Source organism: Canis lupus, chromosome 30 (genome assembly GCF_003254725.2).
Source record: "Canis lupus dingo isolate Sandy chromosome 30, ASM325472v2, whole genome shotgun sequence".
Lineage (NCBI taxonomy): Eukaryota > Metazoa > Chordata > Mammalia > Carnivora > Canidae > Canis > Canis lupus.
In genome coordinates, this window is record NC_064272.1 from 3088649 (window position 1) to 3116162 (window position 27514).

The 27514-nt window shown below is 35.3% G+C and overlaps 1 protein-coding gene across 7 annotated transcripts in view; it reads right to left on the reverse strand.

Moving 5' to 3' along the window:
* Positions 1-11924: 11924 nt before the first annotated feature.
* DPH6 (diphthamine biosynthesis 6) overlaps positions 11925-27514 on the reverse strand; it is a 196364-nt gene continuing 180774 nt past the window's right edge. For all 7 annotated transcript variants that reach the window (XR_007407500.1, XR_007407502.1, XR_007407501.1 and 4 more), the window contains 3 exons: positions 23027-23155; positions 21199-21306; positions 11925-13223 (listed from right to left, as the gene is read on the reverse strand). The gene's annotated coding sequence lies outside the window, so the exon portion shown is untranslated. The remainder of the gene's footprint in view (positions 13224-21198; positions 21307-23026; positions 23156-27514) is intronic.

A 27514-nucleotide genomic window follows, 5' to 3' on the forward strand; every position in this document is an offset into this window, starting at 1 on the left:
GTGGTTTAGCGCCACCTTCAGCCCAGGGCCTGATCCTGGAGACCCGGGATAGAGTCCCATGTCAGGCTCCCTGCATGGAGCCTGCTTCTTTCTCTGCCTGTGTCTCTGCCTCTCTCTCTCTCTCATGAATAAATAAATAAAATATTTTTAAAAATGTTAAAAAAAAAGAACTAAGTCCTAAATGGAGTATGAGTTTAAAAAGAATTACCAGTACAAACATCTAAAAGTTCATGCAATCTCAAAATACATTTTCATCAATAAATTATTTTTTGATAAAAAATATATTTAGGAAAAAAAAAAGGTCACTATGCTAAAAATCATATTCCTTATCATTGTATCCAAAGTAAACACACTTTATAAACACCTGGCAGTGTGGAGCTATTATTACATTAAAAATATTCTAATGTAAATTGTCTACTGGTCCTAACCAATAATAAACATACAACCTTCTTGAGAGAAGTTCAGTAGACCAATGATCAACTTAGGTCAGTCTGTGAGACATCTAGCTTAGATCAGCCTTCCAAGTCTGAGTCTGTGTTGTGAGACACGATATTTCTGCATCTTGATATAAGATCAGCTGAGATCTATATGTCCCCCTGACCTTTTAGGACTATTATGATTATGGAACTGGTTTAGCTGGTGACAGGGGCTAGTTTTTATTATTTTTTCAGGCTCCTGTTCATGACACAGAAACAGATCCACGGGGTTAGAAGTTTGTACAAAGTTAGCTATGACACTATCCATTGGTAGGACTTCAGAGTTTGCTGAAATAAAATGATTTTATATTTATTCATTTGGATAATAAAAAAATTCCAAATCTATTAAAAGGAAATTCCCAGAAACTTCCTATTTAAAAAAAAAAAAAAGTACAGTTTGAAGTGAGGAACTTTTTTTTTTAAGATGGCCTTTGATACTGTGTTCCATCTCTCTTCCTCTTTGTTTGAAAGCCCGGCATTTGTCATGTCATAATGTGTTTACTTTGAGTATAACATTTTAAAGGTATTATTTTGTCTTCTAAAAACTCTTAGGTTTGTTTCTCTTTACAGGCATAATTATACCTAGTTTCTTCAATCAGTGTCTCATATTTTAATAATATGTTGCCATTTGGGTACAGCTATAACCATAATAATGAACAGGGGGTTCAAAGATCACTAGATATATAGATGGCATGAACCATTAGTAAGAAATATTCTACACTATAGAGATCACACATTAGAAAACCCTGAAATTCACTACAGAATTTGCTGTTCTGACTAAGGCATCCTTCTGTGTAATTAACATAAATCTCTTTACAAAACATGCTAGTTTTAATAACAAATAGGGACATTTTACAGGAAAAATAAAGAATAGAATACAAATAAAATTATAACATGAATAATTTAGTTATTTTCTTCTCATACCTCATAATGACATTTGTGTAGCTATAATGGACCTAAACCGGAACTATTTCCCTGGAAAAATAGGCTTATCTCCTTTTCCTATATGCCACTGAAATTCATATTATCACTTCCATACAAAAACACATAATTAATTCTAATTGTTTCCAAGACTCTGAAGAGGAGAAATGGGATCTCGGTTTCTCTCTTTTATGTATGTTAAGCTTTTTTGTCCACGGGGTCACCATTTAGTAAGTTACTTTCTCCAAAACATTGGTCAGTGGCCTCTTGGCCTGAAGGAGTTAATGCAGCAGTTGCAAGAGCTGAGTCACTGAATTCCTTTGTGACAGAAAGATGGAACTTAGTGATTGCTCAGAGGTGTCCTCCTCTGCTATTGAATGATGATCCAGTAAAGAAAAAAAAATTACTTCTTACAAGCAGATTTTAACAAGACAAATGACGAGTATGCACTGTAAATGCACAGAGGGGGTGGGTCTGAAAGGAATGTAAGGGTGCTCCTGACTGGCACAAAAATAGAATGGAAACAGAATGAATTCTTCCCTAGATGTGAGTCTTCAACTTTGTTAAAACTTTTGTCCTAGATGACCTGACTTATGATATTTGTTTTGGGTGACACTTGGTAGCACAAGGAAAGAACACAGTTCCCATAAAACCTTTGACATTCCAACCTCCAGACTCCAAGTCCTACTCGGTTGGAAGACAGACTCACATCCCAGCTAGTTGTCTGCTCCAACTGTGACTAATTCTGCTTTTCCCAAATAACTCTCTGAGGCATGGCTACACTCCCCTAAATTCCCTAGTACCTGAATCTACCTCAGCTACGGTCAAGTGCTTCCCTGCTTCAGAATGTCCCAATGTTATCTTCTATCCTCTTTTCTCTCATCATCCTTCCCCACGCGACTTGCAAAGCACCTCTACTTCCCCAGGTGTACTCTGCTCCCTCAGACACTTACAGAACTATAACAGCTATATTTCCTTAGTCAGGACTAGGTTTTTCCAGGAGTTGTCTTTGAAGTGGCCTCCAGAGTTTTGTTGTCCCCCAAGATTTTTATCTTACACTCCTCTGGTAATTAGCAACTAAAATAGTCTTTACATAGTTCTTTGCTTTCTAACTCTAGGTTCACAGTGTTGCCTCCTCAAGATTAGCCAGGTCATGTCCATGAAGTTGCTCTACCTCAGCTGAAACACCATCTCACCTCTATAAACTATCTAAGAAACCACACTGTGAAGAAGGCTCATATGGACTGACCACTCCCCTTTCCTTATATTACCATCATGACTAATGAGATCCATGTTAATCTTAGTCCAACCCTCCTCAGTCATTTTCATTTGATCTCATGTCCCATCCTTCTCTGATCTCCCAAAGACTTTCCCTGGGCCCTATGGAAGGCCCAAACTTAAAACAATCCCACAGCAACAAAATTCCCTATATGCACAAAACTCTTCTCTCAACTTTCTCTTCATGTTTTTTTGCTCACAGTGAAATCAGCATGTATTCCAAGTCTATATCTTTCTCTGAGGTCTTCAAAACCAGGTTCTTTTCTCCTTTCCCACCCCATATTCTAGGACCAGGGGCTGGTGCATCCTCTCTAGTTCCTTAAAACACATGCATGGCCTCTTAGAAACACAAATCACCACCAGTCCACGGGGTACACAGTATGGTTGAGCACCTACACAGTATGGTCGAGCACCTATCACCTTGCATGGCACTCATTCATGGACTAAGTGAGCATCTATTTCTCTGTCTTCCACTGTGCCATTATTCCTTTCATCCTTGACTGCTTCCACATCTAGATAGATAATCCATCTGACCCTGTGGGCTCTCGGGTGTATGAGTTTTGCATTTCCAACAACCCTTTCCCTATTCCCATGGTCTTTAGAGCTGTGCTTTCAAGCTGCAGGTTTGGGTTCATTAGTAATCATAAAAATCGTTGAGTTTTTATTTGATTTAATGAGTTATAACCAGGTTTTTTTCTTTTAAGTAACATAGATTTTTAAATATCAGCTTATTACATTAAGGTAAACATTGTCTTATGAAAGTTTCCTTCAGTCACACATCATATATGTATGGGCATACAAAGTTGTTCTGAAAATCGTATTATTTATTATGTCCAGTCCAAAAAGTATGACAAATACTGACCACCTTTTCTTCATCAATAACTACATTACTCCCCAAATCCTGATTTTAAACATCCCATTTGCTACTACCTCCTACTTTTAGAGCCCATTTGTTCCAATCTCCTTTCTCTAAAAACTTTTAACCTCATTTAGAGTTCCAAATCACTGATGCCACCATTTTCTACTATACCCTCCTTCCCCCTTAATGTGCTCATATCTCTCCTTGTCTGGCTCAGATTTGGAGCTCTAACTTTAATCATTCCCTTAACTTCTTTGCCCTTTGCTACTCTGTTGTATTTTATTTTTGTCAAAATCCCAAAAGCTATACAAACTTTCCAACTACTTTGTACTACCATCTAAGCTGCTCAATGTTACTGGAGGAAAGAGAACTGTGCAGATATCACATTGAATTTTTGATCATAAATTCCAAGCAGACTTTTAATGCTGCCCAATCCTACTATATTTCCCTAGTAATTTAACTTTCCCATTCTACTGACAATTAATTTGTACCTCATCTTCTCCAAACCGATGATCTGGCTTATTTCATTTTTCCAATACCAAATCTACAAATAGTTGAGACCATATACTGCACTTAGATCACAATAGAATCATTTCTGCTCCCATTTAAGGGTAAACTACCCCACTTAAAGTGCTCACCCATCTTGCTGACACAAAGACTTGGATTTGGAAGTACTGTTCTGCTCTCCTACGCGTTCAGTTTTATCCTTTCATTTGGATTATACCTATTAACATAAAAATATGCTGTAGTAATTTCAATCTTAAAAACAATACTCTCTCGATGCCAGTTTGCAACTTTTCTATTTCTGTTCCTCTGTGTAGCAAAACCCTGGGAAAGTGTGGTCCATATCCACTCTTTTTCCCACTTGCCCTTTCACCATAACTATCAAGCATTTATCCCTATCCATCTGTTGAATCCAGTCTTATCTCAGTTCTCAACAAGCCCCACTTTGTCAAATCCAGAGATCAGTTCTCTGTCCTCATTCTATTCAGAGCAGCATTTATACCACTACCTAAGTTTTCATTATATTTTTCCCATTCCCTCATTCTTTAATTTTATTCACTTCTAAGATACCATTCTTTCTTGGCTTTCTTTTTATATCTAACACATAGAGATCCACAAAGGAGATTAACTGATCTTATTAAGAGTGCTACAGGACTTGATCCCTCTCCACTTCTCTATAGGTGACTTTATTCGGTTCTTAGATTTTGATCCCCATGATATGCTATGGATTTCAATTTTACACCTCTCTCTTGAGCTCCACACTTATATAATCATGTATCCACTTGATAGAGCCTTTTGGATGTCTACCAGATATGATAAATTTAACCTGCCCCAGCCAAAAGGTAAACTGGATTTTCTCCCATCCCCATTAAATCTGCTTCTTCTCTATTCTTCCTCACCATAATTTATAGGACTACCATTCATTTGATAGTCAAGCTAAATATCTAGGCACCATGTGTTTTCCCTCTTTATTTGAGTATAGTTGACACACAACGTTACATTAGTTTCAGGTGTACAACTTAGTGATTTGACAAGTTTATACATTATGCTATATTTACTACAGGTGTAGCTACCATCTGTCCCATTCCATTGCTACTACAATATCACTGACTGTATTCCTTAACCGTTCCTCTTATTCTCGTGACTTTTTCATTCCATCTACCCACCCCTTCCCCTTTGACAACCATCAGTTTGTTCTCTATATTTATAAATCTGATTAAACATTTTGTTTGTTTTATTCATTTGTAGTTTGCTTTTTTTTATTCTACTTGTGAATGGAATCATGGTATGTGTCTTTCTCAGCCTGATTTATTTTAGATAGCATAATACTCTTTAGGTCCATCCATGTTGTCTCAAATGCCACAATCTCACCCTTTTTATGGCTTTGTAATATTCTCTCGTGTGTGTGTGCGTGTGTACACCATATTTTCCTTATCCATTCTTCTACTCATAGACACTTAGGTTTCTCCCCTGTCTTTGCTATTATAAATAATGCTCCAAGAAACATAGGGGTGTATATATCTTTTTGAATTCTTGTTTCCTTCTCTTTGAGTAAATACCCAAGAGTAGAGTCATTGGATCATATGGTATTTCTGTTTTTGATTTTTTGAGGAACCTCCATACTGTAAAAAGTTAATTAGTGACTATACTAATTAAGATTCCCCAAAACAGAGCACAGGTTCCTTTTTCTCAACATCCTTTCCAACACTTGTTATTTCTTGTGATTTTGATTGTAGTTATTCTAACTGTTGTAAGTTGCTATTTTGTTGTGGTTTTGATTGGCATTTACTTGATGATGAGTGATGTTGAGCATATTTTCATGTGTCTTTTGTCTGTGTCATCCTTAACTCCTACCTTTCTTTTATCAACTATTAGCAAATTCTTACAGCTCTACTTCCAGAATGTGACAAATTATTCCCTCTTCTTTATCTGCTATCATCATCTCCTACCTCTCCAGCCTTATCTCTATTTTCTTTCTCAGTCACTATACTGCCACCCACCCTAACTCCTTCCTGACTCTTTCTGCAGATCTTCACAAGCTAATCTTTGGGGGAAAGACTTCTCTGACTCTCTAATCTAAAAGTGAATACCTGTCCTAATTTATTCTCCATGTCTGTGTCCTAATTTATTTTTCTCCTATTAGTGGAATCTGAAATTATTCTATTAGTTTATAAATTTAGTGCATGCTTCTCCAATAAAATATAAACTCTACAAGATCAGGGCCATTTGTTCAGCTCCTAGAATGTAATTGAGTGAATGAATCAGAGCTGAAAGTACAATCTAGTGAAAAGATTAGTGACAGAAAAGGAATAAAGAGGTCAACATGTTCAAATATGCACTTTAAAAAAATATCATCTGGCTAGAGAGTGAGAGTTGATACGTAGACCAGGGAGGAAGCTGCTAGAACAGGTTGGGTGAGTGATTAGGTGCTTGTACTAAGATAATGGGGGCAGACATGATGAGAAGAGAATGGATTCCAGAGATGCTTAGGAAAAAGATCACTTGATGTCCTAATCACACTTGGATATAAAAAATGAGGATCTGGGAAAGGGATATTTGAAGGATGTCATCAAGGTTTTCTGATTAGGCATTACTACTGACTTAGGGACACTGGAAGAGGCCAACATTTACGGACAAATCATCATTTGTTATTTGGGCATCCTAACTTTGATTTCTCTTGACACTATTATGAATGATGACACTATTATGATGACCAAATGGCAGCTAGATATAAAATTCTGGTGCTCTGAGAAATAATTTTGACCAATTATATAAATTTATGAGTCATTTGTATATACGTAGGTGGTGATTGAGGTCATATGTATGGAAATATGGAAACCTCTAGGTTTCTGCCTTCAAAAACTGGTTGAATATTTATGATGTTTCCTGTGATGGGAAAGACTAAAGGAGAAATGCATTGAGGAGATGGGTGGAAGTCAGGTCTGGTTAATAAACTATTATGGTGTTTTACTGTCTTTTACCACACATGGTAAGTCTGTATATTACTCAGTAATTCTGGTGACTGTTTTCTTAGGTTAGTACCGAGGACTGAGGCTCTCAAACACTTTTTGCAACATTTGAGGACAAAGAATCTCCTTGGTAATTGTCTCTTATGCCTCTGTAAGGTCACAGGAACATATAATATCATTTTGCTGGGTCTTGTACTTTATTCAACTATACTACCTGCTTCATAGAGTACCATCGGTACAATTCAACAACCCATTCTATCACCATTTCTCAGGGTATGAAAAAAATCATCCACTTGCCAAGGGTTAGAATTGAATGATCATAAAGAAGTTATTCAAGATTATTTCTTGACTTGAACAACAACAAAATGATCTTGTTTCCAATTTAAAAAAAAGAATAGGAATCAAGAACCAAGAACTTTTCTGAATTTAAAAGTAATCATATTAATTATTTCAAATAATACTATGTAGGTTTCAAGAAGCTTACAGTTAAATGTATTACTAAGATATCCCTTCCAATATTCATTTGACCATATAGATAATCATATACTTTATCATCCATGCCAATACATTTCTGGGGATGAAAGGAATTACTGATTATTACAGGTAAACATCAGGATTTCTTAGGCAATATTGAGACCTATGGTCACTCATTTTATATGGCCTGATATCTTAAAAATGAAAATCTAGAGCCAAATCTGGTTTCATTTAGCTAAATCAGGTGGTAAAACATGAAGCATAAAATGGAAGTCAGGAATTCTGCATCTATCTGATGATCTTCTTTGTTTTTCATTTAGTTGATTTACAAGCATAATAACTAATTAAGTTTTGAAAATTCAATTTGTTTACATACCTGTGAACTAAATTTGTGGTACGAATTCAGATAAGATTCTCACTTCATTATATCAACCCAGGTCGTATATTAGCACTTTAAAAGCTTAAAAGGTGTAAAGACATATCACTTATACATTAAAAGAAAAATTAAACTGATTTCAAAAATCAAAATTATAAAGACTGAAAACACCAATTCCAACATTTGATGTAGTTAATACAAAAAATGCATATATTAATAGGTTTGTTAATTATATGCATACAAAGGAAATACTGTTTAAGTATAGAATAAAACTAGTATGTCTAAGTTAAATCGAGCTGAATACCATATCTTTAGAAACCAAAGGGAAAAGGTTCTCCATAATGTAAATATATACTTAGGGATGTTTATTTTCTCATTTCAGTTTCATTTACAAAATATGCTGTATTTTCTGTGTAACCCATTTTTCATCTGTCCAATTACTAACAATCTTTTTTCTACTATCAAAAATGATCATTTGTTTCTTTGTTGTCGTAGATAAAACATCCTTTCATTGTTTCAGCTCACAAGCTGTGCAGATCCTACCCACTGTTCTTGCCTCCAGCACTTCACATTATTGGTGTATTATTTCATGCATGCCCTACTCTTTTATCAATTGCTTTTGAAGTAATGTTAATAGACTAGAAAATTGAGACATTTATGAAGTATAGGCAGTGTTTATGAAAAAATCCATAAAATATGACACAGGCAAGACAAGATAAAAGCAGCATTTTAATAGATTATGGCAAAGAGATCCTGTCAGAGTTGACAACTGACTCCTTCGAGATCACTAATTTTTATGGGATTAATTCTGTGGTATAAAAAATGAAGTTAAATGTCCTAATTAATCTGTAAATAGCACGCCCACAATTAAACCTTGTGGCCCCTTCTTGGATTGGGGCTGCAATGATTTTTGAGAACTAATTATCTCATATTCATAAAGAAGAAGGTTTTTCTTTTTTCATTTTTTTTTCTCATGGCATTTCAGCTAAACATCAACCTGGATTCAAACTGGATTAGCAGCCTACTCAAACACGAATCAGCTCATCGCTTACTGTAAAGCTACAGCCACTAGCCTTGTAAACCAAATATTTATGAATGGTTTACATATTTAGAAAATAAAATTTGGGGAAATAGTACAGGAGGGAGGTGGTGGAGGAAAATCCAGGGTTCCTCCATATTTGAGTAACTCTTCTTTGTCCCACAATTTATAGCACTCAGAAAGATACAGAGTTCCCTTCTCTTATGGCAGGGATAACATGGTGAATGAAGCCCTATCCCTTACAGGAGTTAGAAAGTATATTATGTAGAAGGGAAAAAATAAAGCTATTGCTTGGGTTTTCCTGATGTTATGGTGGGATACTCAAGAAATGTTGGTTCCATTCCCTTTCCTGACTTCCACCTTTAATATTTGAATTTTATAATACTTTCTATAGCTATATGATGTTATTTGTATGTATTCAGATTGAAATAATACAGTTTATTAAATATATTTTAGAATACTTTTGTGAGAGTTAGTGGTAATAATATATACTAGCCTTTATGAGTCACATTCATTATTTCATTTCATCCAGACAACAGCTCCAAGACAATGATTACTGCTACTACCTTGTTAAAAAATAAGGAAACTGAGGGTCAGAGATGTTAAAGGAATTATCCCAATTATATCTACATAATAGGTGATAGAATACATTCTTGAAGCCAGGTCTCTTGAGTTAAAGTCCAGTGCTTTTTTCATTATAAGTAAATTGTGAGGCTATACCTTTACAATGAGAAATACTCTCTTGACATAGTAAAATATTCTGTTTTGTAAAGAAAAATTATTCAAATTAGTGAGCTCTCAATTTAAAAACAGGTAAATGACTACTTATTTTTCATTTGGATATTCTCCTTCTTGGAGGAATGGGGATATAGCTGTCTTTTTTTTTTAAAAGGAGGACAGTTATTTTCTTCCTTGAGTCGCATGAGAAAGTAGGATTGTGAAAGTTAATTTTTTTTTTTCATTTATAACCTATGGCCCTAGCAATAGGTAAGCCATGGTTATAATCCAGAAGATAATATTGTAGCAAAATCGTATACTACTACTATATTTGAGAGAAAGATCTTTTTAATTACCATTACTTGGCAAAGTAGTACTAATACCCAGAAAATAATGTAGTTTTCTTTTCTTGTTTTTTAAACAAAACATTTTATTTATTTAGAAACATTTTTTTTCATTTTATTTATTTTTAGAGAGAGAGAGAGAGAGAGAGAGAAGGCATATGAGAACGAGGGGAGGGGCATAGGGAAAGGGAGAGAAGCTGATTCCTCCCTGAGTGCAAAGCCCAACATGGGACCCGAACTCAGGACCCTAAATCATGACCTGAACAGACATCAAGAGTTGGAGGCTTAATTAACTAGCCATCCAGGTGCCCTGACAATTCAGTTTTCAGACTGTTCATAGTCTTACTATAAATACCTTAAATATTTTGGCTGATCAGTTGTTGTGGTTAACATGATTAATTGACTTATTTATTTGATGCTTAACTGATGGAATGTGTTTTGCACTGGAGGAATATTACAGGCTGGCTGAAATGTCTCACATCTCACATGAGGAAATAGAGAATTAAGAGACACTAAGTGATTTGTTCAAGATCACATATGAATTATCTTGTAGATTCCAGACTAGAACTCATTACTTCTGATTCCAAGTCCAAGGTCCTCTTCCAATAAATTACCTTATCTGACTGTATCAGACATTCAGTCAAAACCTTGGGTACATATAATCGAAGATTTTAGCACATCCTCTGATGGAACATTCTTCAACAGGTAAAACATTTAAGAACTGATAGGCCCAGTATTACAAACATGATTGCAAAGAGAAGTCCTAGGCTGACAGAAAGAGAAAATAATAAATGGTACCTTTTTCATTTCTAAACTCTCTAATACCAAGAAAACACCTTAAAGCCCTTGCTTTGGGTAGAAAATATTTGAAATGCCAAATCCAGTTATCAATTCATCTCTATGTGTGTCAGGAAGGATTACTATAGTTAAGTATATTCTAAGCCTGTTTATACCCAGTATTACTCCTAAAGTTCCAATAAGAGTGCCTATTTTTATTTTTATTTTTGAAGTGACACTAACTTGAAAAGAAAAAAGTGAGTAAGTTTAAGCCATTCGTCAAAGTTCATCATCATGAAGCTATTCTGATGGTATAAAAAAAAGAAGCAAGCTGCAGCTCAATTAGATGGTGTCACTCTCACATTCTCTGAATACAAATAGCAAATGATGACGTACTTAGAGTTTGATAATAAAATTTGAAATTCTGCTTATTTATACAGTTACTATGTCCTAGAATTGAAAATAGAAACAACTAGTTACAGAGGAACACTTTTAATCTTCCTGTTTCCACATCTTCATATAAGAGTAAATAGGGAGGTTTGTACGGTATGGTGCATGCAACAAGGAATTTTTCCATGGCCAACCTTTGCAGTCAGTAATGCTACAGAGATATGCTCAAGGCTTTTACTGAGTACTTAATAATACTTGTTAAATAAATAAACTTGGCTACCTCTGAGTCAAGCTGTATGCTGTTGATTCTAGTATATGTGGTTGGTGCTTCATTTTAAATATTTTTAATGGGTATGCAGTGATGCTTCTCTAGGGTATGTAATAATGATCAGTGACATTCCTTATACTCACAAAGTATTCAATATAATTGAATAGAAAAGGAATGACCACAGTCTTAAGAATGTAGAACCATTTTTCATGACTTTAGACTATAACACACTCAGCAACGACAAAATTAACATTTTCCAAACCACCATTGTTTCCAGTTCCTGATTATTCCCATGATTCAAAACACATTGGCTCTTAAGTTTTAGATTACTCCTTTTTACATTCAAACGCCACACCAGAAGCTGTATAATTGGCTTGAGATCTAACATCTCTCTATTTGCCACAGAACCACCAGTGTTAGAGTTTGAGGAATTTTGATGCAGACACGGAGAAAATTATAGATTCTTGGATATTGTGCTTAGATGCATTTAAAAAACCACTAAAGATCTCACATGAACAGGATTCTATACATATTTCTAAGAAAGATTCAGTATATTTTATTTTTCAAGAATACACATATAAAAATAACATTAAGATAAAAATAGAAAATTAGCATGATGGAAAAGAAACACATTTGTCAGATCTCAAGGGTCAACCTGGTAAATCAAGTTTCATAATTTTTTTAATGGTTATTCTGTTATTCTTGTGTTAGGTAATGGTATTATTGGAACAGTGAGCCCTTAACATCTGTGCACTTTGGATCACCTTAAGCCAGCTGGTTCCTCTCAAAAGTGCTCATCTTTTGTTCTTACTATGTCCTGACCTGGGCCTCTAGCCTTAAGACAGCTATGTGCTTTCTGCAGCCAGGATATCCTCTTCAAGACTGTCAGGCAATTTCAAATGATTGATGTGCTAGTCTGGTGCTCTGGTATTTTTCCCCTAGTAAGTCTCAAGTAAATCTACAGCTCATTCTGTAAGAATGCTAATTAGATCTCCTCTTACTTAACTTCATGCACATTTTTTCATTTTCTTGTATTTTTAGAGGTGAGCTTAAAGTTTATAATACAGTGTGTTTCTAAAATATTTTTTTATAATATTGCATATAAATAAAACACACTTCCCACCAAGGGAAGCAATTCAAACAGTGAACTCAGTTGACTCTCTTCCTTCCAGAAAGAGAGTCATGCATCCATTATGCCAACCGAAAGCATAATTCCTAGGACCACTCTAAAAATTAGTAATCATTTACCCACTTGCCTTTTATTCCCCTTTTCCTACTATTCCTTACTACACTAATTCTTATCTGAATGCTGCTCCACTCCTTCCCTCATGATCAGAGGCAACCAGTATAGGAGGTCCTGGATTCACATCTCTGAGAACCATTTTCAGAGGATCACCGATGGAAATTCACACCTCACATAGGACTGCCCCTAACTGAGACAAAGTCTTTTATCAGTCAAAGCCCATGCAAGGCAGAATGCAGATGGAAGATCAGAAAAACATATCAATTTAAAATTTACTTGTTTGCAAGACAGTATTCTTATTCTTAGAAAAAAATATACACTGAAGGGTGTAAAAGGTCATGCGACTAACTTTTAAAGGCTCAAAACAACACGTGTGCACACACCTACACACATATATAAATACATAATAAATATGTTTTGTATGCACACACATACACCTATGCAAATAGAGGGAGAAAGAGCAAGTGAGCATACTCATCTGATAAAGGAAATAGGGCAAAATGTCAACAACAGGTAAATCTGGGTAGAAGATACAGGAATATTCCATGATTATTCTTATTCCCGTCAGTTTCTGTAAGTTTGAAGTAACTGCAAAATAAAGCCACAAAGAAACAAAAAAAAATTGTGCTTTAGAATGCTAATAGCTTCTATCATACAAGATATGGTCCGCTATTGTGAGGGGGTAGGGGAAGCCTGACAAACGCTTAGTTTAAAGTCTTAATTTAAGTGCCTGGTCATCAGAGAGAGAAAGAAAATACTTGGACAATCCATAATTGGAAGGGCAACTCCCATAAAGATGAGAATATATACAGACGCCTAGAGATTTCTTTATTTTTTATATACCACAAACATTTAGGAGTTGAATATTTGTATTTTATAAAGACATAAAAAAATGACTTTGTGTATTAATGTCTTTGATATTTGTACTTCTATACACTAAATATAATAAATGCAACTTGAATGCAACAATAAGAGGATCCACACTATGGACAGAGTTAATATGTGCTTATCTGAAACTTAGCAGATAAAGAGATACTGCCAAAATAAACAAGCCAAAAGTGAGAACGGACATTCGAAGTTACATTATTGTGTTACTGGAACATCTGGTACTAACACTGTCAAGTTTACATATGTTCTCAAATACTTATTTATGTAACAATCAAATGCTAAGCATTCCAGCTGCACTTGTAAGCTTTTTATGAACTGAAGTCATATGCACAAGCTCAGCTAAATATACTTGACAGAGGGAGGAGCGTGAGGAAACTATTAACTCTCCAAACTGAAGTTTGACTGCAGTATGGCCTCTGGCAGGGTTATGGATCAGTGTTTGGTAGGAGAGCTGAGTTGCTTGGCTCACGTGAGATTCACTTCATTATAGTAGGCAGAATCACAAATATCTAGTCAATGGTCAAAATCATGATTTGACAGCTGACTTTTTAGATTTAATTTACTCAGGAAAGAAAATTGTATATAGATTTTTAAAAATAGAGCAGAGGACATGTTGATGTAAAGCCATAAAGAAAAAGGAGTACTGGATTCTAAGCTAGGAAAATATTTCCCTCAACGCATTCTAGAGTCAGACACAGAGTCTCACTCTAGCAATGCATAAATTAGAAAAGACAGCATAAAAAGAGGAGGCACTTTTGCATGATGATTATCTAATATTACTCCTAATGAAAATTAGTTGTGTGAAACTTGCCTCCTTAGAGACAGAATAAACGGTAACTACCTTAAACCCCTTTGAAAGAGTAAAAAGGCAAGAACAAGGGAAACAAGTACTTCTATCCCTTGTTTTCCTCTTCTACAAATAAAAGGAAGATAGACCTGACTTTTCCCAAAGCTTGCCTAATCTCTGCTTTGATCCAATTTCTAGAGTATGCAATACTGCAGAAACTTATCAAGTTCTTTATTTTATGATCAGAAGATCTTAATCAAAGTGATTTCTGTCAGGCTGAGGTTAAAAGCATATATTTTTCTTGGGGAGGGGAAATTAAGAATCACCTCCACCCTCGATATACTGTCAGAATTCTGAAAGTTTCCTTTAGAATTAACCAGAAGTTTCAAAGTGATTCCTTGATCTGGGGGTATGAAGATCTGTAGTCTATGTGATCCTCTTACATGTACTTTACATATGCCAGAACTTGCAATCACAGATATTAGGCCAGGAAAAATACTATTCACCCCTTTACCCCATGTAGCCTAGAAACCCTATATATATGTAGGTCCTCAAACTCAGGCTCCATCTCAGATCAATTAAATCCAAGTGAAACTCAGGCATCGGCCCCACTTGATTGTTCAGTCAGGGTTGAGAATGAAGATGGGCTTAGAATGAGGATAGGTATTCTTTAGGAATCATAGGATTAGTTTTATAAAAAGGGCATTATTTTTTGCAAAATAACTTGGAAGCAGAGCATTTCCTATGCTCTGTCTTTTAATTAGGCCTGGAAATATGGGAATTATAAACACAACAGCTCAGACTCTTCAAACTCCACCTCTTCTCCACCTCTTCTCAGATCTTGGGATAAGGGCTGATAAGGGACTGCCTGAGGATAGTAGTCTAGCCTTCCAAGCCCTACGGCTTTCCTCATTTTAGCTGAAGAAGGGCTGGACAAGGACAGTGGATTTTTTTTTTTTCATTTTTTGACAAGTTATGAAAAAAGTACCAAATTTTGCCTAAAAAACTACATTGTGCAGTCATGAAAGTGAAGGAGAGAGTGGGATTTAAGTGGGATCTTAAATTATGAGCAGGAGAGAACATACTAACCTTTAAAAAAATGCCTTTCAGAGCTATTTGCAACAATGAGGCACATATACAAATACAAATTTCTGACCAAGAAAGAGTAACCTGGAATTTAGCTTTAAGAAGAGTGACTATAAATCCTGCTCTGCCTGGACACTTCCAGTTTACACCTGTTGTGTCTGTGTATTACTGACAGCATCTCCTTTGACTTAAAGTGCCCTGTTTGGATTGTAAATTATGCTATGGGGGGTTACAGTTTATATTGAGCAGAGAACTCAGTTTAAAGTAGAGACAAGATAAATGAATTATACATTGCTAATGCACAATAAGTATTAGGTACTGTAAGATTATTGCCATTATTATTAATTCAAAAACAACAGGTTTTAAAGGCAATCTACCCATATAAAAAGAAAACAAAAAATGCACACTACCAGATTTCAACCACATCTCTATAACTGAAGACTGGTTTTCTCTATATTCCCACAAGTGGTAATGTAGTGTCATCTTTGAAAATAGATGATGGTTTTCTTACTCCTTTTTTTTATTAAAAAATATGATTCAAGGTAATTAAAAAAAGGATTTTTATCTTCAAAATGCCAGAGGGATTTGTATAATGTGAAGATATTTTTAATCATTACCAAGTAGATGGACTTCTGATTATTATCTAAGCTTAGCAATTTATGTTCAATGTTTGGGACAAGAAAGCAAAAAATTTTAATTAAAAATAAAAAAGACAGGAATGGCATTTAGATCTGCTTTAAGTACTATCTAAAATGTTCTCTTGTTTTGACTTACTCCAGAAGGAAAACTTGAAACAATGAGTAAATGAGTATAAGTTACAAAGAGGCATATTTTAGCTCAACATAAGGATTTTTAAAATAGAGTTGTCCAACAGAATGGATTGTTTCAGGAAATGATGAGCTCCTTTGCTGAAGATATCCAAACTGAGACCGGATGAGCATATGCCAAGGATGCTGCAGGAAGCATTTCTGCACTGTGTGGGAGGTTAGCCAACAGAAGATGATGTCGTAGGTTCCTTCCAGTGCTAAATTCTATAATCTTATGTCTATTCCAAACATGAATAACTACCTTAATGATACAAACTCTGAGACCAAGTTAAGAAAATGAAAAAGAAGAAAAACAAACAAACAAACTTTACTTGGGTTCCAGGGAAAACAGACTATGTGAAGAAGCTTTTCTTTTTAAATGCTGAATAAGGGAAGTTGCTATAATCTAAAAGTATATACTTTATGATACATGTAATTATTTTATAAAATTTAAGGCAAACAATAAATCATGCATTTCCAAAAGATAAATGAACTGAAGAATAAAGAGCCACTGAAGGGGGATCCCTGGGTGGCGCAGTGGTTTGGTGCCTGCCTTTGGCCCAGGGCGCGATCCTGGAGACCCGGGATCGAATCCCACGTCGGGCTCCCGGTGCATGGAGCCTGATTCTCCCTCTGCCTGTGTCTCTGCCTCTCTCTCTCTATCTGTGTGTGACTATCATAAATAAATAAAAATTTATAAAAAAAAAAAAAAAAAGAGCCACTGAAGGACTAAGCAAGGTTTTCCACAGTCACACAGTTCCATGGAGAAAAAAAAAATAGAATTTGGAAACTTCTAAAGGGTAATCTTAGAAGGATCCCCCTAATTAAAAACCCCAGGATCTCCAGGTGCCTAGGTGGCTTAGTCAGTTAGGTATCCAACTCTTGATTTTGGCTCAGGTCATAATCTCAGGGTCCTAAAGTTGGACCCACCCCACCTCAGCATGGAGTCGGCTCACCCCTCTCCTTTCCCCTCTATCCCGCCCCTGCACACAGGCATGTGTGCTCTCACTCTCTCAGATAAAATAAATAAATAAAATCTTAAAAAAAGAAAACAACCCAGGATCTCAATTAAAAACCTAGGTATCCACAATAGCAAAGCAGAGACAAAGGGAGATAGATTGAGCAATCACCAAATCTGCGGTTGACTCCTAGCACTAGAATAAAGTAATCTGCCAACACTCTAATGTCCAATGAAATTCACAGGGAAAGGTGACATTATCCAAATTTACTACAGTTTAGCAAACATAATATTTGGCATTAATAACACACACACAAACACATACAACACAAAACAAGACAGGAAAAAAAAACATCAGATCAATAGATGAACCATTTATTGGAATTATCAGATTGGAAAAAAAAAAGAGCTACGATGAATAGGTTTGAAAAAACAAATGACATGAAGAATTTATAGATTCTAGACTGGTAGAATTTGTTTAAAAAATCATATAGAAATTTGAAGACTAATAAAATATAATAACTGGAAGTAAGAACAAGATTGGTGGGTTAGATAGAATATTGGAAGCTGAAGAGAGGATAAGTGATCTGGAAGAAATACCAGAAAGTATTTGGGTTGAAACTTGGGTAAAAAAATGTATGGAAATACTAAAGTTTGTAGCTACCATATGATAATGGTACAAAAAGTATATTTAATTTGTGTCCCAGACTGGGGGGAGGGAGAAAATAATAGGACAGGAAACAACTGAATAAAATAAGGACAAAGAATTTCCAAAATAAAATACATCAAGGCAAAGGAAGACATATCATGTAAAATGCTAAAAACTATAGAAAAAAGAAAAAATAAATTTTGAGAATAACCAAACAGAAAAAATATACCTTACTTTCAAAGGTACAGAAATAAGAATGGTAGTCAACTTGTAAATGCAAATAATAAAAGACAGGTAATGGAGTGACGTTTTCAGGTTGCTGAAAGACAACTGTCATCCTAGATTTTATACCCACCAAATATACTCTCCCAAAGTGAAGGTAAAATAAAGACATTAGCAGACAGATAAAATAGCAAGTGAAATTATCACCAACATATCCTCACTAAAATGCATATAAAGGTTAGATCTGCTGGCAAATGTTAAATGATTCCAAATGGAGGTATAGATGTTCAACAGAAATAGTAAAACTGGGTCAATATAAATGAATACTGAATGTACAAAACAGTAATTATGATGGATTCTGGGGAATAAAATAAATGCAGCAATACAATGTTTGATAACAGTAACACAGAGGATGGTGACACATGAATGTAAAATATTCTAAGGTCCTAGGTAGGTCAAGAAGTCTTAAATGTATGGAATTATATTAGGTTGCAATAAGTTAAGGCTAGAGAGTGTATTCTTTAGGATATGTACTCAGCATCATAAAAGAATGTGTAATTAATAAACCAATAAGGGTGGGGGTGTAAAATAAGGAAAGAAGTCTGTTTAACCTTAAATAATGTATAGAACGAAAAAGAGGAACATGAAACTAATGAAAAGAGCAGAAAACAGATAATTATAAACACAGATACATGACTAATTACATTAAAAGAGGTTACTCTAGTTGTAAGCAAATATTTTCAAACTAGATAAAAAAATACAATCAGATGCTATTTATAATTGATATTCTTTAAATATAAGGTTAAAGATTGGGAATAAAAGGATGGAAAAACATATACCAATGTAACTCTAACCTGAAAAACTGGTGCACCTTTCTACTTTAAAAATGGTTATATGATAAAAGGTAATCTATCAGAGAGATAAAACAATTATAAATTTGCTTTCACATATTTTCAAATATCTAAAGCAAAAATTGACCAAATGTAAGAAGGCAAATCCATACAACCACCTCCCTCAATTATTGGTGAAGAAAGGAAAGGAAAAAAATCAAAGATGTAGAAGATCTAAAGAATATTTTTAATAAACCTCTCTTAATTTGGCATATATACAACACTGCACCCAACAATAATAGAAGTCACATTCTTTATAAATGCAAATGAACCATAACCAAAATGGATTATGTGGGCCATAAAATAAGTCTCAACAAATTGCAAGACACTAAATCATCTAGAATACATTCTTTGATCACTACTTAATTAAGCTAGAAATCAATAAGCAAAAATTAACAAACATCTTTGTTTCATATCCTAAACTAAGACTGCAACAAATAAGAACCATTGGAAGTTTTCCACTGCAGAAACTGATCCAGGAATCATTTTTAAACATTTAAAATTGTGCTGTAAAATAAATTTACATTTATTTTCAGTTAATTACCAAAAAATCCATGTAGTATATCTTTTGATTAACTTTTTGTAGATGAGATAATATAAAATTGCTTTTTTTGTTTATGCCTATAAATCAGGTTCCCCCTTTTAAAGATGTCACTCTCCATACCTGGGATCACTAATACGATAAATATTATAGTTGAGTTAAAAACTTTGTTATTGGGACACCTGGGTGGCTCAGTGGTTGAGCATCTGCCTTTGGATCAGGGCATGATCCTGGGATTCCAGGATCAAGCCCACACTGGGCTCCCCATGGGAAGCCTGCTTCTCTCTCTGCCTGTGTCTCTGCCTCTCTCTCTCTCTCTCTCTCTGTGTGTCTCTTGTGAAAAAATAAAATCTTTTAAAAAAATAAAAAATTTTGTTATTAAAAAAGAGCCAACCCATCAACTTACTTCACATATTTAGTCAATTGCCACAAAAATAAGAAAACCTTAAGCATGTCTACTAATCATAACAGCCTGACCATATGATCCAATGCTAGTAGGTGCCCAATGAGAAATACTCTGAACATATAGGATTTCATTAGGATGAGAGAGAGACCATCACTAATCTTTGTGTCCCTCTGATGGGCAAGGTGATCTATTGAGAAAAGTATTCCTTCTGGCACCATAGTTTCTACACATACTCAGAAAAGTAGACCACATTTGTGGAGTTCATTGCCTCTTTTGTGTTTGTGTCGATTATTCTTGAATTTTGGTTCTTGGTTATCTCTTCGTATTTACATGTAAAGATCTTGATTATGGAATATTGTTACCTGGAGTGTATTTTAAGTGACGATGTTCTCCTGGCTCTGACAGCAAAGATGATTACATGGTGCTGACCAACTGCTGGGTTGGCTTGTGTATATAGCATGCCTTTTGGGTGGACACATTTTCTTATTTTGGGGAGGGCCCATGAATCAGAGGAGACCCTATTTCATTAAAATCTCCTTTGGGACTCTCCCATATCATATTTATAATTCCAAGTTTGTGGCTTTGTCCTGTACGAGTGGAGTCAGATACTTTGAAAGCAGGGTGCTGGAGATTAACTGGCCAACCAGACATAGCCTATTCCTCTCAGTTCCTTATAGCCTTTACTCTTGGGTTTATTTATTGGCTCCTTTTGTTTTGGAAGATCTTTTCCATTTCTATGGAGATGTAGGTTCAACTTTGTTGGGATATGCCATCAGTCTTATCCTACTTATTTAATATTTCCCAGAAATCTGCACTTCTGATAGCACCCTTCCCTGCTTTTTGTAGTTGCTATGGATTTATTATTTTTTTACATTTCTTCTGTCAGTTCAGTAGAATTCTTGTAGGGAGGAAAGACAAAGCTGTCAAAATGTTCAGTCAGCTCTCTTGAACCAGTATATAAATTTCTATGTCAACTCAGTTGAATTATATGAGCAATTAAACAAATGTAATCTGATAACGCTTCCTAGTTTACTAAAATGAGAGCCATCTGTCTTAACTCCAATGCTCCACTAATGTTTTAGTAAATTCATTCAGACTCTGCTTTTCCAATCCTGCTTCAGCATAAGTGTACTATCCCATTCCCCAACTTTTCCCCTCTTTTGTATCTGCAATATTTCTCTTGTGGGTTCTTTTTTTCTCCTACAACAGATGATAAATATTCCCTATCCCCAAAATATCTCCTCAGTTTTACCTCCCTCCCATTCTTTACAGCCCTCTCATTAATTCCTAAGCCCTATAGCAATGAACGTTGATAATGCCAAACACTCACTCTTGAGGAAGTCTTCCTTGGAGCTCCATGATCCTACTTCTTCAGGCTTGTCTTAAGATAGTGGGATAGTGGCGATTCTCTCAATGGGGAGTGGAAAGAGCCCTAATGCTAAAGATAGAGAAGAATCAGGAAAATTTGTCAGAAATGGGGAAAGGATGAAAAAACAATGCTGAAGCCTTCATAAGTCAAAGCCTATGTTCTTTCTTTTCTTAGTCTTCATCTGCAGCAATGAACACTACTGAACCCTCTCTCTCTGAGGGTACCTTCCCTAGAATTCTATGGTACTACTTGAACTTGGTCTTCTCCTACCTTTTTGACAATTCCTTCCTAGTATGAAGGGAGTCATGTAATTGGGGAGGTTTCTTTCTTTCTTTTTTTTAATTGGGGAGGTTTCTACAATATAGAGTGTAATCTGTAAAAGTGCCAAAGATTTAAAAAAATTCCTTGAAATTCATTAGAACTTGGAAGGAAAAGATGGAAAACAGGACAAACAGGAAAACAGACTGGAAATAATATAAAGTAAAAGGTGGACCTAGCCGGTCAGTTGGGGAAGTAACTAGAAATAATCCTGGGTTTCAGAGCTGCTGAGGTCTGTGTGAGAAGTTGTAATCTTAGTGTTGCCTACAGAATGGAATGGTTGACAGGTGTCAGGTACTTGAGCCCCTAATCAAAAAGCACTGGATGAGCACTTCTTATCTCATCTGCCTAATGGTTATAGAGCTTCTCATTTCCTGGGTCACTGTCCACTGGTTCTGAGGGCAAATGGTAGCCTGCTCATGGCTGAATATTGCTCACTGTGCCACCTAAAATGGGCCGAGAGCAAAGCAGATGTTCCTGAAGAAAGTACCAATTTCCCTTGCTAACGCTACAATACTCTGATCATTCCTTTATCTCATGCCTACTAAGTATTAAAACACCTTCTCAGTGGTAAATAATTTTCTGCTTATTAACTTGTGATGGGCCTTGGGTTGTTTTGTAAAACTATATTATCTAATTCTTAAAGAGTTAGATTTCTAAACCTGTTAAAAATCTTTCTTTCAAAAAATGTATCTTCCTAGTAGAATGTTCTGCATAAAAATTAAATGAATATCAATTTCTAGATAACTTTCTATAACATCAACTTTTCTGTCAAACTATTTTAAGCATTTTATATTATACAATCAAAATTCTTTCATTTTTTTCCTTTTTTTAAATATTAAGCATTTCAAAATAATTGGAAACGATAATTAAATATTAGTAAATTCCTTGGTTAGTCTTAAGTAGTTACATCTGAACCATTTATTTTAAGGATAAGGAGAATAGGATAAATTAGACTATTTGAAAATGAACATAGATTGAAGGTATAGAGATGAGATGAGAGAGAAAGAGAGAGGGTGTACTAGCTCCATAAAGATTTCTTCTTGAACCTCACTGCTAATATCACTCTTGTGTATTAATTTTCCTCTGCTTATACTCCAGAATCCCTTTACTTCTCAAGTCTTACCATGAATACATGTCTGTGTTGTGCAGATTATTGACAATGGTTGTTAAAGAATAGTAGGAGTAGCTGTGTAAGATAGGGATATAAAAGAATCGTGCGATTACAATCCATGTTAGGAAATATGAAAGGCACGTAAATATTAAAGACACTTTTCACATAGTTGAAAAACAACACAACTACTCTACCAATGGGAGAGAACATAATAAAAAGCAGGGTTCAGAGCCAGAGTTTTCTATATAGCACTGCATGAACCTAGAGTGAGAATTTAAATGAAATCACCAGGAAAGTGCCTGGTATCAGGCTTTCAAGCAACTTTCTATTCACATGACAGTAATAGTTACCACCTACCTTGCAGGCAGGCAGAGCTTGAATGTAGTCACATAAGCTGAGTTAACACCTGAGAAATTTTTCATGCTTTTCAGATAGATGGGTCAAAATGATTATCTTTCAATTCTATTCCCCTAGATTTAATAGTAGCTGCAGAGAAAAGATATATTCATGAGTTTAGGAAAATTATAATTAAATATTCTTGCTAAGAAAATTACTAGTGATATTTTGAGTTGACTTCATACAAAATATATTCTAAATATATTGTATATATTTCTAATAATGGATTAGTGTGATTGTAGCATTTGGTGATGATATAATGTAGGGGTTGGCAAATTTTTTCTGTAAGGACTAGAGAGTAAGTATTTTAAGCTTTGCGGGACAAGAGGCAAAAATTAAGACATTTATAGAAAACATAAAAAATTATAGAAAATCTAACAAAATGTAGGCAACAAATTGCTTTATTAACAACATTCAAAATACAATAATAATAACTGGAACATTAAAAAATATATGTCTACAAATGAGAAGAATGGAATTCTTTTTTTTTTCTTTTAGGACATTTACTTAACAAGGGTTAAGTAACTCTTCTTGATATCAAAATGGTTGCAAAAGGTTGTTTTTTTAAAAAGATTATTTATTTGAGATACAGATATATATATATAGATAGAGAGAGTGGGCGTGCACATATGCACAAGTGCATTGCGGAGCAGAGGGAGAGGGAGAGAGAATCACAAGCAGGTTCCATGCCCATTGCAGAGTCCGATGCAGGGTTCTATCTCGTGACCCATGAGATCATGAACTGAGCCAAAACCAAGAGCTGGACACTTAACTGACTGAGCCACCCAGGTGCCCTACAAAGGGTCTTTTGTAAAAGTCATTCTCAGCTTGTGGGTGGTATCAAAATGGCAGTCAGCTGGCTTCAGTCTAAGAGCTTTAATTTATTGAGTTTGGTATTATTGATCTTTAAAGCTATCATGATTTGGCTTTTTTATAAAAATTAAAGTGTGACTTTAAACTTTAGATTTTAGAAAATCAATTGACTCTAATTTGCCAAATTTTTCCTTATAAACTTTATATTAATAAGATTAGATAAATGAATTAGCATTTTTAAATGTTACATTATGAAAAAATACTGGTTTTTTATTTTAGCATACTTTTTACAAAAAGATTTTATTTATTTATTTGAGAGAGAGAGCAAGAGAGAGAGAGAGAGAGCATGTAAGTGGGGGAAGGGATAGAGGGAGAGGGAGAATCTTAAGTAGATGGGGCTCAATCTCACCACCCTAGATTATGACCTGAGCCAAAATCAAGTAGAATGCTTAATGCATTTAGCCATGCACCCCTATTTTAGCATACTTCCAATGAGTAATCTCAATGATTTTAATACCTCATACCTTAGCAAACAATAGCCAGAATAAGGAAAGAAATCATTACCATATTTCAATTAAAACAAGTAGAGAGAAAAAAAAAAAGTTGAGCTTATTTTTGACCTCTGAAATTGCTTGTAATGCTCTCTACCCTAGATCTGAGATTTGAACACTTTGCAGTTAAATCCACCTTAGATGGTAGATTATAAATACTAGAAAATTAAGATAAATACCATTTTCTTAAAGATTGTCAATTGTTTACATTTATTGTTATCCCTTACCATCTCCAAAGCTATAGACAATAATGAGACAAATCATCATGGAAACAATAAACCAAAAGGATTTAATGTGATAAAGAAGCAAGAAACCAGAACCAGATCTGATGAGACTGGACATTACTAATAAAACAGAAAAGGGAAGTAATATTCTTGGGATGAACTTAATCCTGGGATGGCATTTGACTTTATGGAACTCAGTTGTTAAGGAACTTGAGGGACAGTATCTCTCCTTCAGGGTGAGATACTGAAAATTAGATACAAAGAATGCCAAGAAGATACCTGAAGATACCATAATTATCAATAAAGCAGATAAGAGGAATAGGATTTAATATATACTATATGCTGAATAAAAGAAAATAGAAAATGAGATAATAACTTACAAAGAGTTCTGTTTGAGGATACTAAGCTGTTTCTAAATCAATATTAGTTCATTCTTACACATTAAAAAATAAGTAAAAATAACAATTTATTTCTTATGCTAGAAAACAGCCATTCTTTCTGGTCAGACCCATTTCTTTGGGGGGCCATTATATTCTCTTATTCTTTTTTTTAATTTTTTAAAATTTTTTATTTTTTTATTTTTTTATTTATGATAGTCACAGAGAGAGAGAGAGAGAGAGGCAGAGACACAGGCAGAGGGAGAAGCAGACTCCATGCACCGGGAGCCCGACGTGGGATTCGATCCCGGGTCTCCAGGATTGCGCCCCAGGCCAAAGGCAGGCATCAAACTGCTGTGCCACCCAGGGATACCCATTCTCTTATTCAACATTCATTTGTGATAGTCTTTGTTAAAGAACTAAGAAAATGAATTTAAACTATCCTAAAATTTTATACTTTGACATTCAAGTTAATGCTTAAAAATAAACCAAAAATAAAAGTTAAAGGAGAAAACTCTAAGCAAGAATTTAATATTTGGCCAAAAATTTTAAAAATCCCATTTACAGAAGCTTCTTATTGCAAGAATTATGAAATATTTGACTACTGGAAAGATTTTTGACTTTCATGCTTTATATCTTTCAAAGACTGCCTACTATTTTTCCAAGTTCAAGTAGGATTCTGCCCAAGAGTAGAGATTTGGCCTAGATGAGCTCTTGCCATTTCTTTCTGTTTGGTGATCCTTTGTTAAATATGATACTCAACGGGCAGCCCGGGTGGCTCAGTGGTTTAGTGCAGCCTTCGGCCTAGGGCCTGATCCTGGAGACCTGGGATCGAGTCCCACCTCGGGCTCCCTGCATGGAGCCTGCTTCTCCCTCTGCCTATGTCTCTGCCTCTCTCTCTCTCTTTAAAAAATAAAATAAAAAATAATAAAAAATATGATACTCAACGACACTTGCACCTAGGAGTCAGAGGATACCACTGTAAAGCAAGGGATATGAAGCTCCTGTGTCAGAATCCTTCTCCAGTTTCTCCTAGATTGGAAGTAACACAGAGAATTTGAGACTTTCCTCACTCATATCTGTGTTTTCAATAATGTCTGACAGCTGGAGATCTTAAATTACAACTCATGCTATACAAAATGTTTTAGGATTTGGAGTTCCCACCCCAAAGTTATTCCCTGAGGAAGATGAACAGGTGATAAAAGTTTCCTCAACCATTTGCTGACAACACCTGCCTGGTTTGCTTGCGTATTAACACTTGGGATGCAGCTGCTTCTACTCCGGATGGTCTAGGGATACTGATGTTCTTGTACTACCATGCTAAGAATACTAGGTATCTTGATGATGTGCAGCTCCCCCAACACACTAGTAGATTAAAGATGGGCTGATAGGTCCAATATTATACACAGTTTTCCAGAAGATGAAAGCCATCTGTTACTGTGGCAATCTCCTTTTTCTCTGAGCAAGTCTATAGTGGGTAAGTATGCCAAAGAATGATACTCTGGTCGTGTCACGATGCACTTTATTGCTCTTTAATTCTTTGGAGATTATTCTTCTCATTATCCCATTGGACTATCTAGGTTCATAACACTTTAATGGCAAGAGTTTTTAAGGATTTCTATCTAAAAACAATAGTTTTTAAAAGAGATTTATTTATTTATTTTTGAGAGAGAGAATCCTTAAGGAGACTCCCTGTTGAGTGTGGAGCCCCACACCAGGCTTGATCTCAGGACCCTGAGATCATGTCCTGAGGTAAAATCAAGAGTCAGCCACTTAACCAAGCTGAGCCACCCAGGTGCCCCCAGAAACATAATTTTTATCAGAGAAATTGATTTATAAGAAAAAATTTTATTCAGTCATGCACATGTACACAAGCCGCTTATCCCCCAAATGATTTGAGACAGCTACTTGTGAAAATTTACCTTGCCAGCAACTTTGTTAAAATCTGTTCTCACATTAACTTTATACACAAGAGACAATTAACTAAAACTCTTAAGGTGCTTTGTCTCTTGAGTTCAGAAAATTCTATTTCAACTACTTTATATATATTTTTTTAAATATTTAAATATATACATATATTTTTTAAAGGTTTTGTTTATTTATTCATGAGAGACACACAGAGAGAGGCAGAGACACAGGCAGAAGAAGCAGGTTCCCTGTGGGGAGCCCCATGCAGGACTCCATCCCAGGACCCTGGGATCACGCCCTGAGCTGAAGGCAGATGCTCAACCAGAGCCACCCAGGTGTCCCTCAACTACTTTATATTAGAAAAATAAGTGTGAGGCACCTGGGTTGCTCAAATTCTTGCTCAGGTCATGATCTCAGGGTGGTGAGATGGAGCCTGCCATTGGGTTCCTATTGGGCATGGAGCCTGCTTCAGAGTCTCTCTCTCTCTCTCTCTCTCTCTCTGTCCCCCCGCCCCCAGCTTGTTAGCTCTCTCTCTCAAAAAATGTGTTATGGATACTTAAAAAAAAATATGCTTTA